This window comes from Dipodomys merriami, unplaced genomic scaffold (genome assembly GCF_024711535.1).
Source record: "Dipodomys merriami isolate MVZ:Mamm:240054 unplaced genomic scaffold, mDipMer1.0.p SCAF_592, whole genome shotgun sequence".
In the NCBI taxonomy this organism is placed as follows: Eukaryota; Metazoa; Chordata; class Mammalia; order Rodentia; family Heteromyidae; genus Dipodomys; species Dipodomys merriami.
Window position 1 is genome coordinate 277,943 of NW_027206171.1, and position 13,947 is coordinate 291,889.

Sequence of the window (13,947 nt, forward strand, 5' to 3'; positions counted from 1 at the left end):
TTATGTGGTGCTGAGGAATCGAACCCAGGGCCTCATGCATGCAAAGCAAGAGCTCTACCACTGAGCCACCTTCATAGCCCTATGGTTGTTCTTCTTATGGGCAGTGCTTGGATCAATTCTAGTGCTTAATGTGTCAAAGTCTATTCTGTGCCTTCCAAGCCTGACATGACCAGTGGTGTTATACATATTGATCAGAAATGAAAGGAATTAATTTAATCTAATTCCTCATATATACAGAAATACAATTATTTTAAACACATGCTGAAAGAGAACTTTTTTGTATTATTGGTAAATGTTTTATTCCAAATTTTATATTGTTTATAGATTTCAACTAATTGTTAAGACAAATAGTGTTAGACAAAGGACATTCAAAAGTATGGTAGCAGTGGGGCATTGGAGGATTACGCCTGTAATCTTAGTTACTTAGAAGGCTGAGATCTGAGGATCACAGTTCAAAGTATGCCCAGGCAAGGAAAGTCCATGAAACTCTTATCTCCAATTGACCAAAGAAAACAAAAAAATGGTGCTGTGGTTCAATTAATAGAGCCTTTGCCTTTAGCTGAAGAGCTCAGGGACAGTCCCCAGGCCCAGAGTTCAAGCCCCATGACTGACAAAAAAAAGTATGGTAGCAGATACTAGATTCCTTAGCCTAGTTTTGGGTTATGCTACTGGCAGATACATGTTGTATGACATTGGGTGAAGGTGGTGCCTTACACTGCAAATAATTCTTGGAAATATCTGCTTGGTAAGATTATATTTTTAGACCATTTATGTGCATTTTTGCACATTAGCTTTAAAATGTTAATTATTTTAAATTCTTTGATTTACTTGAGGGAAAAGCATGAGTGTGTAGAAAGGTGACTTTCAAGACATCTTTATTTTTTAATTTATTTTTTATTGTGAAAATACTGTACAGAGGGGATACAATTACATGGGCAAGATAATGAGTACATTTCTTATCAAGCATTGTAGCCTCCTCCTTTGTTCCCCTTCCCATCCCTTCCCAGTCTCCCCCGGCCCCTCACCCAATCCTCCCCCCCCCCACCAAAGTTGTAAAGTTCGTTTTCGACATGACAACTTGTACTTCTCATTGTTGCAACGGGTCCACCTGTATCCTTATTTAAATGACTTGTTTTTCCCCTTCCCCTCCACAAATTATACCGACATCAAATACAGTGAAAGCAGGGGTTATACTGTGGGGGAGGGACATACCAAGCAACAAAGAAATAATCTTATCAATGCATTAGAAACAAATCAGAAAGAATGAGATGGCCCCATTTGTTAGGAATGGAAATACTTGGAAAAAATTATATTAAGTGAAGTAAGCCAAGCCCAAGCAAACATAGGTCCTATGGTTTCCCTTATTTGCAATATCTAGTATATGTATGAGTCAAGCAGAAAAGGTCAGATAAGGTGATGTTAGGAAAATGAACCCTAAGATAAGTATTTAAATGTTTTTTTTCTTTCATGCATTTGTTTCTAATGCATTTATAAGATATCTTTCTAATGAATGGTTTCAGAATTCCATTTCCATAAGGCTTATTGAAGTGGCTAGTAACATAAGCTCCCAAAGTAACAGAATGATCCTTCCTTTTCTCCTTCCAATAAGGTATCATTGGAAAAGAGGGATGTGAGATGTACAGATATAAGTCTAGAGCAGAAAATATACTTGAAATTATAAAAAAAATATTTTGTTGACATATGAAGAGCCAGATTAGACAATGTCTTTTTCATTTTCTATTGAAAGGAATTTTACACAAGTATGTTTAATGGAAGACATTTTGAAGAATAGAAGACAAGAAATACTCAGTGCTCAATATAAAAAAAAGCTGAAAGGAATCAGCAACCATATAAGTGTGATATAGTGTTGGATACTTTAAGAAATGCATTGAAGCCGGGCGCCGGTGGATCACGTCTGTAATCTAGCTACTCATGAGGTTGAGATCTGAGGATCACAGTTCAAAACCAGCTTGGGCAAGAAAAGTCCGTGAGACTCTTATCTCCAATATACCATTAGAATACCGGAAGTGGAGCTGTGGCTCAAATGGTAGAGCACTCGCCTTGAGCTGAAGATTGCAGGGACAGTGCCTAAGCCCAGAGTTCAAGCCCCACGACTGACAAAAAAAAAAAAAAGAGAAATGCATTGCTTCAGGTAAAAAGTTATGTGGGAAAGGCATCTGTTTACTGAATTTATTCATTGGAAAGGTTATTTTCACTTGTGAATCTATATGTATATATGTTCCAGCAGGATCTGCCCAGTGAACTGTATGGTTAGGCAATTTCATCATGACAAATTCATCAGAAGGATGGACTTCCACAAACCTTAACACCCCTGCAATATGGTTCACTGTACATGCAAATTTAAGTGGCCACCATTGTATGTCACACCTGTGTTTTACCAAAGCTTTGTATATAGTCTGTTATTTTTCATGTAAGCTTGACACAAAATATGTCTTCCCCTAGAAATAAATGATGGCATTTATAGCTAAAATAGTTAAGTATAAATCTTCACGTTTAACACATGGCTTAATATGGGCTTTCCTTTCCTTTCCTTATTTTATCTTCAGGATATTGATTTGAGTTTAGATGTTGTGTTTGCAAGACAGGTACTCTACCATTTGAGGCATTCCACCCATCATTTCTTGTTTAAATTAGTTTGCTCACAGATTAGCAATTTTTGCACCCAGCTGTACAGAGGCTATACTCCTACTTACCTATGTCTGCCATGTAGCTGGGATCATGGTTGCATTCCAAAATCCCTACCTTATAGTGTGAAATGGGTGATAATTTCTTTCCTAGACTCTTTTTGAACTGAAATCCTCTCAAAGTCTATCTCTTTATTAAATGGTGTGAGCTGCAGTGGCCTGCCTGCCCCTATTATATATGACTGAAATGAAATGATTGAAGGCAATTTGAGCTTAGACACTGGCATAATATATGTGATTTGATATTAAAATATAGGGTAAGTTTGAAAGTAAAATTATAGTAGTCAGATATTCTGCTAAGTAATTTTGTTTCACATTAGAAACACATCTCTATTTAAACATCTTGGTTTTTCTTCCCCTTACCCTCCCCAAATTATACCAACATCAAATACAGTGAAAACAGGGGTTATGCTATGGGGGAGGGATCCATTGCAACAATGAGATGTACAAGATGTTATGTTGAAAAATGAACTTTACAATTTAGGTTGGGGTGTGGCTGGGAAAGTGGCTCAGTGGTAGAGTGCTTGCCTTGCATGTACGAGGCCCTGGGTTCGATTCCTCAGCACCACATAAGCAAAAAGAAAAAAGCTGGAAGTGGCACTGTGGCTCAAGTGTTAGTTTGCTAGCCTTGAGCTGAAGAGCTGAGGGACAGTCCAGATTGCAGGCCCAGATTGCAGGCCCCACGACTGACAAAAACAAAACACAACAAAACTCATGCAATGTACCTTGATCAGACTCACACCTTCTTTTCCATTCTCCCTCAACACTGCTAGTGGGAGATTTGATTGAAAACTCAGGAGAAGGGCCCAGAGACAGAAGATTCATTACAAGAAAGAGATGAACAATTGGGTGGGCTTCTTGGGGTGCAGAAGTTTTCTTGTGGAGCCAAAAAAAACATTTGTATGTTCCACAAAAATGCAGAGCAATAGGGAAGTTTTCCTAAAACCATTTTTCTTGGTTCACTTCTAGATTGAATGCTCTTTCATAAATTTGCCCCATACACATAGGTTTTTGTTTTTGCTTTGCCAGTGACAGCTGCTTCTATAGAGATAGTTCCTGCCCAAGTTCTGGGAACACATTATTTGGACATTTCCTGTTTGTCTGTTTCTTTGTAGTGTGAGCTGTTGATGCTCAGTGAGCACCAGGGGAAGTTGGCTCTGTGGTCTTTTCTCTGTTCTGGTCTGTGCAAGGTAGCCTGCTCTCCCGGTGCCATTTGCAACTGAAGAGCACAGACTCTGGAGCCAAAGATCTTGCTGTGTACCTTATAGAAAAAATGTGAGTATCAATACACAATCCTGAAAACAGATAGTTATAACTCACGCATCAAGTATGTATATGGCTTATTTCAGTTCCGATCTATAGTTATTTCCGCTTTTGTTTTTGTTATTTGGAAGTTTTTGTTTTGTTGAGACAATATTTCACTATGTACCTGAGGTGTGCCCTGAACTCGTGACTCTCTTGCCTCAGCCTCTCAAGTGCTGAAGTTACAAGCCTGTGTCACCACCTTGTTCAGATTATTTTTGTTTTTTTTTGACCCATTTCTGGGTCTAGAACCTAGGGCCTGAGTGCTATGGCTGAGCTTTATTGCCTAAGGCTATTGCTCTACTTGAGCCACAGCACCCCTTCCTGCCCTTTTCCTGGTTAATTGGAGATAGAGTCAAGTTGCCATAGAACTCAGCCTCCTGAGTAGATAGGATTGCATGCATGAGCCACCATGCCTAGCCTTTTTTTCTTTTCTTGGGGCAGTGGGGGGGAAGGTGCTAGTGCTTGAACTTAGGGCCTAGGCACTTTCCCTTAGCTTTTTTGCTCAAGATGAGCACTCTGATGGAATTCTATGCCTCCATCAGAAAGAATGACATTTCCCCATTTGTTAGGAAATGGAAAGGTTTGGAAAAAATTATATTAAGTGAAGTAAGCCAGGCCCAAAGAAACATAGGTCCCATGGTTTCCCTTATTTGCAATATCTAGTATAGGTATGAGTCAAGCGGAAAAGGTCAGATAATGTGATGTTAGGAAAATGAACCCTTAAATATGTATTTTAATGTCTTCGTTTCTTTCATTCATGTGTTTCTAATGCATTTATAAGATTATTTCTTTGTTGCTTTGTATGTCCCTCCCCCACAGTGTAACCCCCGCTTTCACTATATTTGATGTCAGTATAACATGTGGAGGAGATGGGGACAAACAAGTCGTTTAAGGATTCGGGTGGACCTGTTGCAACAATGAGAAGTACAAAATGTCATGTCAAAACCAGCTTTACAATGTCGGTGTGGGTGGGGGGAGGGGGGTATGATTGGGTGGGGGGAAGGGCGGTGGCTGGGAAGGGAGGTGAAGGGTAAACAAAGGAGGAGGCTGCAATGCTTGGTAAGAAATGTATGCATTATCCTGCCCATGTAATTGTAACCCCTCTGTACAGTATGTTCTCAAATAAAATAAAATAAAATTTTAAATTAAAAAAAAAAGATGAGCACTCTGCCACTTGAGCCATAGTTCTACTTCTGGCCTTTTGCTTCTTAGCTACAGATAGAGTCTTCATGGACTTTCCTTCCTGGGCTGGCTTCAAACTTTGATCCTCAGATCTCAGCCTGCTGAGTAGCTAGGATTACAGTTATGAGCCATTAGCATTAGTGTTTTTATTTAGAATTTGGTCATTCTGCTGCCTAGTCATTCTCTTTGCAATCATACAGCACTCGTAAGTGATATTATTGCATGTCAGGGGAGTCTGCCATCTCTGTTAATCATCACCCTCAAAAGAAAGTCTGGAGCTTTTAAAATCTATAACTTTTATAAATCACTGAAAATATTGATACTTGTTTCCTGTAAATCGACAGAAAATTGTATGAAATCCAACAGACGGTGAGAAATTGACTATTTACTTCTGCCAAATTTGGTCTCAGCAATTATGACAAAATGCTTGGAGTTCTGGATCAAGCCACTTAGGCCTTGGGAGATCAGAACATTAATTCATGGACCCATTGTAAACTAAAGGAAAGGGAAGGCTAAGAGCTGACTCATTTGGTCAATTTTTCATATTTTTCCCTTTTCCTTCCCCCGTTCCTTTTCTTTTCCCCTTTTCCTTTTCCCTTTCCCTCTCCCTTTCTCTTTCACTCTTTCACAGTACTGGTATTTGAATTCAGGGCTTTGCTTGCTAAGCAGGTATAACTCAGCCACACCTCCTATTTTTACTTAACTTATTTTTCAAATAGAGTATTACATTTCTGTCTGGGCCAGCTTGAACTGCAATTTTCCTATTTGTATTCCCCAAATATCTGGAACTACAACTATATAATCATATGTTCAGATTTTTATTGGTTGAAATGAGGTCTCCCAAGATGAGTTCTCTTAAACTTCTTGTCTAGGCTGACCTTAAACTGTAGTCCTCCCAAGTAGCTAGGACTACAGGCATCACCACTTCTTTTTAGATAAGTTTTCACTGTGTAGCCCATGCTGGCCTTGAACTTGCTGTCTACCCAGGCTGCCCTTGAAATTCTCAGTTCTTCCTCAGCCTTCTGAGTGCTGGGATCAAAGACATAACTTAGAGTGATATCTCCACTTCATTGAAAAGCAACAAAGACAAAAACTCACCTTAAACTTAACTATCTCTCATATCAACTACTGAAATTTTCACTGCTTTTCCCTTTCAGAAGAAATTAGACTGACATTGTTCATTAGGATGATGCTTAATGGTTTTGTGATCTGCTGTTCCCTTCTCCCTGCGTTGGTAGTCAGCTTCTATAGCCCTCCCTAGCTTTGCCCTTGGTAATAATGTAGTAAATGATGTTCTTACCATATAAAATATTAACTACTTTATGCTTTGATAGATGTAAGACAGTTTCTGGCAAGCATGAGAGTGATTTTGGAATCCCTTTTGTCACAGAATAGTGGAAAACCGTAGTAGAAAAACTGTGTAATTCAGTGTTTTCCATGGCAGCTCATCAACTGGTAAGGAGAAGTGGCTATTTGCAATAAGCAGGGAAGGGAGTGGTGGAAATACCAGCATGTGCAGTGAATACTGAGTACTTCATCTTCCTTTAGGTCATCTTTCTCCTAGACTTCTCTTCTTTGGACTTTTCACACTGTACTCTCTTGAGAAAGTTGAAGAAGCTGTTGAAGAAGCTCTGCAATGACCCTGAAGGAGGACTGAGCAAGGTAACTTGAGTTGGCCCTTAACCTGTATTGCTTCCTCTCTTCAGAGAGATATGACTCTACCAAATAAAACATACTGGACTACAGATATATGCAAATAAATTGCCTCTAGAAGCTTTATTGGTATTTTTGCCAACAAGGATAGTAAATACCACCTTGATTTGTCATTAGCATTAGAAAGGAGGCAGAAAAGCTGTATAACTTATCTAATCATTTTAGAATATATTAAGTTACATAAAATCTATGTAAATAAAGTCTGAAAGATTTGTCTAGCCAGGTTCTTGTAGCTCATACCTGTAATACTAACTACTCAGGGTTGAGATCAGAGGATTTCAATTTGAAGCCAGTGTAGGCAGGAAAGCCTATGAGACTCTTATCTCCAAATAACCAGTTGGGGGGAGGGGGGCAGATGAGGAGGGGTAGGCTCGAGATGTGGCTCAATTGGTGGAGTGCTAGTCTTGAATGAAAAAGCCCAGGGACAGCACCAAGACCCTGAGTTCAAGCTCCATGACAGGCACACACACAAAAAAATGAAGTCTAAAAGAGAAAATATACATGGAAAGACAAATAAGAAGGTTTGGTATTTAAAAGAATTATCTCCCATACTTAATTTTTATTATATAACATTTGTTCATAATCTTTTTGAGTTTCATAACTGCCTGATGGTAGTAGAAAGGGCATATACATTTAGCAGATCTTTTTTATTTTCTCATTTTGTTTTTTGGTGTAAAACTAGAACTCAAACTTAGTACCTGTTGCTTTGGCTCATTAGGTAGTGCACTACCAACCAACTAAACCATGCCTCCAACCCTGATGTTTTTGTTGGTTGTGGGGCTTAAACTGAGCCTGGGCATGGTGCCTGAGCTCTTCAGCTCAAAGCCAGTGCTCTACCATTTGAGCCACAGCATCTAATCCTAATCGGTTTCTTTGCCAGTATTGGTTCTTGAATTCTGGGCCTATTCCTTAGCTCCTTTTTCTCAAGACTAGCATTCTACCACTTGAGCTATTTCTGGCTTTTAATTGCAGATAAGACTTTCCTGACAAAGCAAACTGCAATCTTCAGATCTCAGCCTCCTGGGTAACTAGGATTAGAATCATGAGCTAAAAAGAAAACTTCCTTTATTTTTAAGAGGAAAAAAGAGTGGTCTTAGACATGCCAAGGTCCTAAGTAAAAATGTGAGCTCTTTAAACTTTTAATTCAGTGTTTTTCTCCAGTGGAATTCATACCAGTACTTATTTTTAAAAATAGTTCTGTCACTGCTAAAAGATAAAAGCATGAGTCCCTAAAGTATAACCCTAATGCACTTCTGCTGAGTGATAGATGTCTATTGACCAGCTTAGCCTGTGTAAAATTTCATCAGGGCTGTCAAAGCCTGTGATCTACAGCACTGATAGTCTATTGTGACAGTTGGTTCTGTAATAGTATCTGGAATTTTCTCCTACTCATTTGTCTGCCTAGCTGGATGTTGAGACCTGGCAGCAGGAACAGCCTGTGGTACTACATACATGGACCAAGAAATCTGCCCATAACTATGAAAATAACTGCCATGAAGTATCTGTCTTTGTTAGCCCAGGGGCAACCTATTTTGAAGTGGAATTTGATGAGAGGTGTGAAACCGAAAAGCGCTAAGACTTACATGTATTTTCTTCCAAGCAATAGTGGATCAAAAACAAGAGAAAGAATATCATAGAGATTATGCCTTCACAGGTATGATTATCTGGAATTTACAGATTCTAGAGTTAGGAAGACACACTGACACAAAACTTGGTACTTATAAGTGGCCTAAGGTAAGTCATATTCCCAAATCAAGGTAAATAAGTACTTCTGTAGCAATTCTTGTCCTTTTTCCAACTTTAGAGCTAAAGGTATGGTGTTTGGAAAAAGAAGGACTACCTAGGCTCTGGTGGCTCATGTTGATAATGTTCAAAATCCTAGCTACTCAGCAGGTTGATATCTGAGGAATAAGATTTAAAGCTAGCCTAGGTAGACAAATCTAAGAGAGCCTTATCTCAACCAGCAAAAAGCAAGAGTGGAGACATGTTTTGAATGGTAGAATGACAGCCATGACCAAAATAGCTGAAAAAGACTCAAAGCTCTAAGTACAAACCTTAATACTGGCACATTTCTAGAATGTGTTATTAGATAGTTTTGACCATACATCAGGCTGTCAAGGGATGAACACAGGTTTAGGGAGAGGGAAGTCAGCTAGGGAAAGGCATTTTAGAAAAGAAGTGCTGAGCTCAGGGCAGGACTTTGAATCAGCTTAAACAAGCAAAGAAGAAGGTAGAGACATTTCAAATGGAGGGCGGTACACCTACAGTGGGCCTGTGATGAAATGGGAAGGAACAGGTGACTAAAAAGGGGATGATAATGGGTAGATTCTGAACATGTGGTACTTGTGGTTTTAGTGGCCTTCAAGTGGTAAGACCTAGTTGCACTCTCAAGATAGACATTGTGGCTAAAGATTCGTAACCAGTAACGAACAGCAAGTCATGATTGGGGACTACCTCACATCACTCATGGGCATCTTGAGGAAATCTACAAGGAAGGTATCCAGGACAGTAGGAAGGAGTATCAGGAAGAAATTCTGGCAGAGAAAAGAGAAAGAACTTAAAGAGGGCCAGAGTTTGCAGAGCCTGGGGTTCAGTGGAGAGGCTTTGCTCTGCAGGTGGTAACTGGGGAGTGATCCAATAGAGACAGTAGAATGGGATTGAAGGAAAAGCAAAACCACAGCATGAAGGGACCATTTCAAAATGTGGTTCACATACAAAAGAATAAATATGGGGGTCTGGGAAAGTGGCTCAGTGGTAGAGTGCTTGCCTTGCATGCATGTGGCCCTGGGTTTGATTCCTCAGCACCACATAAGCAGAAAAAGCTGGAAGTGGTGCTGTGGCTCAAGTGGTAGAGCACTATCCTTGAGCTGAAGAGCTGAGGGACAGCGCCCAGGCCAGAGTTCAGGCCCCACAACCGGACCCAAAAAAACCCAAAACTGTACAGAGGTGTCACATTTCTGGGAGTAAATAATGAGTACATTTCCTAACAAGCATTGTTCCCTCCTCCCACCATCCCTTCCCTCCCACCTCCACAAATACACTCCCCTCCCCCTTCCCCTGCCTAAATTGTAAAGTTCATTTTTCAACAGAGTGTCTTGTGCATCTCATTGTTACAATGGGTTAACCTGTATCCCTATTTAACCATTTTGTATTTCCCTTCCCCTCGCCAAATTAGAGAAACGTATGCACAGGATGTTGGTTTACCAACTTCAAATACAATGAAAACAGGGGTTATAGTGTGGGGGAGGAACATATACAGAAACAAAAAAAATCACATCACACATCATAAGTACATTAGAAACAATAACAAGAAAGTAAACAAATACTTGTGTCCCTATCTTAGGGTTCATTTCCCTTAATATCATCTTATCTGCTCATATGCACATAGCTTTTGATGTATTCTGCTTATCACAGACATATATTAGTTATTGAAAATAAGGGAAACCATGGGACCTATGTTTCTTTGGACTTGTTTTACTTCACTTAATAAATTTTTTTCCCAAGACTTTCCAATTCCTAACAAATTGGGCGATACCATTCTTTCTGATGGAGGCATAGAATTCCATTGTGTATATACACCCATATTTTCTTGATCCATTCATCTACTGAGGGGCATCAGGGTTGGCTCTATATCAGCTATTGTAAATAATGCTGCAGTAAACATAGTTGTGCTGGTAGTTTTAGTATGGTCTTGTTTGTGATCATTTGGGTAAATGCCCCAAAGTGGGATTGCTGGGTCATAGGAGAGCTTTATATGGAGTCTTTTGATGAGCCTCCATATTGCTTTCCAAAGTGGTTGAACAAGTTTACACTCCCACCAAGAATGCAGTAGAGTCCCTGTAGCCACATACTCTCCAGCATCTGTTGTTGCAAAAATGGAACATTTCACTAATTTGCGTGTCAGCCTTGCTCAGGGGCCATGCTAATCTCTGTATTGTTCCAATTTTAGCGTATTTGCTGCCTAATTGAGCACAGAACATTTTTTATATGTAAAGTGTAATTGATTTTCTTAAACTAGACAATTCAAAAAAAGTAAGCTCAAAAGATTTCTTGTGAAATTTTAGAACCATGTATTTCTTTTTTTTTAGCAATACAACAAACTGTTAGTACCATGTATTTCTTACATAAGCACACATTTAAGAAGAAAGTCAAGATTGGCATGTCAAAAACAAAATAATTCCAGATATTTGTTGTTCAAGAGATGTGTAGGAGAAGGAATTCAATTATTCTATACAAGGCACCTGTCATAATGAACACTGCAGCAAGTGTTAAGGTTTGTTAAAAGTGTTAAATGTATTTAATTTTGGGTATTTGCTTATGTATGGCAAAATTAGGACTGTTTGGCAGGTCATAAACTTTTCTATAAAGTATTTAAGGTTTATGGTAGCAGACATATGGTACTAATTATGTACATTTCAGAGTTTATAGAAACATTACCAATAAGAAGTTGCAAAGTCTTTGCGTAAAGAAGCAGAGTGAAGAGTTAAGACTTTGTTAACTACATAGTTTCTGTTAAATTTTTAGGGCTTCCTTACTTTACATGTTAGTGAGGAACAAATGATGATATAAGCCATATACAAATGATGAGATGAACCATAAAAAGTAATCTTCGTGGATAACTTTAAAGACTACTCATAGCCTATAAAACTCTTTTTAAAGGGCTGGGAAGTTGGCTCAGTGGTAAAGCGCTTGCCTTGCGTGCTTGAGGTCCTGGGTTCGATTACTCAGCACCCATAAGCAAAAAAACAATCCAGAAGTGGTGCTGTGGCTCAAGTGGTAGAGAACTAGCCTTGAGCTGAAGAGCTGAGGGGCAGTGCCCAGACTCAGAGTTCAGGCCCACGACCGGACCCAAAATAAAAACCCAAACAAAATCCTCTGTTTGAACATCATAATCTTGGCCAGTTTTAAATGCACAGGAATATGAGAAAATAGTAAAATATAATATGTAGAACACTTCAAATACTGAAAACACTGGTAATTGTTTTTTTTAATTTTATTAATCATTAATATTTAATTTTCGGTTTTCTTTATTTGTTGCATTGTTTCCCTTTTTGTAATATAATACAACTGTTTATAAGTCGTCATCAGGAGGTACTTTGAGAAGCTTACTGGGATGGCCAAAGATTTTTTATAGGTGCATGTGAGTTTACAAAGAAGAAAATTAAGAACAAAATATTTATTAAAAAAATTATCAAGTACAGTCTGAATCAGGAGGGATGAAAAATGTCCACACCCAAAATCTTAGCCCTCATCTGAAGCGGTGGTATTACAGAGTTGAGACCACAAAAGTGAGAGACTGTTTTTGTGGTTTTTTTTAAAATATTTTATTTTATTTTATTTGAGAACATACTGTACAGAGGGGTTACAATTACATGGGCAGGATAATGCATACATTTCTTACCAAGCATTGCAACCTCCTCCTTTGTTTACCCTTCACCTCCTGTGTTTTTTGTTTTTGTCAGTCGTGAGGCTTGAACTCTGGGCCAGAGTGCTGTCCCTGCACTCTTCAGCTCAAGGCTGGCTCTCTACCCCTTGAGCCATGGTGCCACTCTGGTTTTCTAGTGGTTTATTAGAGATAAGTCTCACGGACTTTCCTGCCCAGGCTGGCTTTGAACTGTGATCCTCAGAACTCAGCCTCCTGCATAGCTAGGATTATAGTCGTGAGCTGTGGCACCCAGCATTGTTTTGTTGATTTTTATTTTGTTGGTCATGGGGCTTGAACTCTGGGGCCTGGGTGCTGTCCCTCAGCTCAAGGCTAGCGCTACCACTTGAGCCTTCGTCTTTTTCTACTTCTGTGGTGCTGAGAAATCAAACCCAGGGCCTCATGCATTGCAAGGCAAGCACTCTACCATTGAGCCACCTTCCCAGCTCCTGAAAGACTGTGTTTTAAAAAATCATCTAAACAACATTTGCTTTCTGCTTTGGGTTATATAATGAAATATATGAATATCTTTTTATATTTTTGTGAATTGTCATACTTCTAAATTTATACTAACTTCAGCCACTTTATCCTTTTCAAAGTCATGAAATATCTCTGAGAAATTTCTTCTGGGAAAATTGTATTTGCACTTATAATTTCTTCTGAGTCATTTTTATTTTTATTTATTTTTTATTTTTTATTGTGAAAAAACTGTACAGAGGGGTTACAATTACATGGGCAAGATAATGAGTACATTTCTTATCAAGCATTGTAGCCTCCTCCTTTGTTTCCCCTTCCCATTCCTTCCAAGCCTCCCCCCCTCACCCAGTCCTCCCCCCAACCCCCCACCAAAGTTGTAAAGTTCATTTTCGACATGACAACTTGTACTTCTCATTGTTGCAATGGGTCCATCTGCATCCTTATTTAAACGACTTGTTTTTCCCCTTCCCCTCCACAAATTATACTGACATCAAATACAGTGAAAGCAGGGGTTATACTGTGGGGGAGGGACATACAAAGCAACAAAGAAATAATCATATAAATGAGTTAGAAACAAATGCATGAAAGAAAAAAAACATTTAAATACATATCTTAGGGTTCATTTTCCTAACATCACCTTATCTGACCTTTTATGCTTGACTCATACATATACTAACTATTGCAAATGAGGGAAACCCTGGCACCTATGTTTCTTTGGGCTTGGCTTACTTCATTTAATATAATTTTTTCCAAGTTGTTCCAGGCCCATATCAAGCACTGAAATAGAAACAGCAATAAGAGACCTCCCATCTAAGAAAAGTCTAGGACCAGATGGTTTTACAGTGGAATTCTACAAGGCCTTCAAAGCAGAGCTCACACCAATACTCCTCCAACTCTTCAATGAAATTGAAAGAGAAAGTTCACTACCGAACACATTCTATGAAGCTATCTCATCCAAAAACCAGGCAGGGACTCATCATTTTTATTTTTTATCAAAATCATTTTATATTTTATGTTGATGGGTTATCATATATCAAATACCTTCAAATGTACATGTAGAGTCTAAAGATAGCAGTATGAATATTCTCATACAGCTCTTGTTTATCTGTTATGTACTTTCAGTATTATGTTACTTCTCTCTTT

The 13,947-nt window shown here is 38.8% G+C and overlaps 1 non-coding gene across 1 annotated transcript; it reads right to left on the reverse strand.

Annotated features, from left to right (window-relative positions):
- Positions 1 to 10,774: 10,774 nt before the first annotated feature.
- On the reverse strand, positions 10,775 to 10,878 carry LOC138813382 (U6 spliceosomal RNA). The gene has a single exon (XR_011367763.1). It is a non-coding gene; the product is annotated as a U6 spliceosomal RNA (small nuclear RNA).
- Positions 10,879 to 13,947: the final 3,069 nt, after the last annotated feature.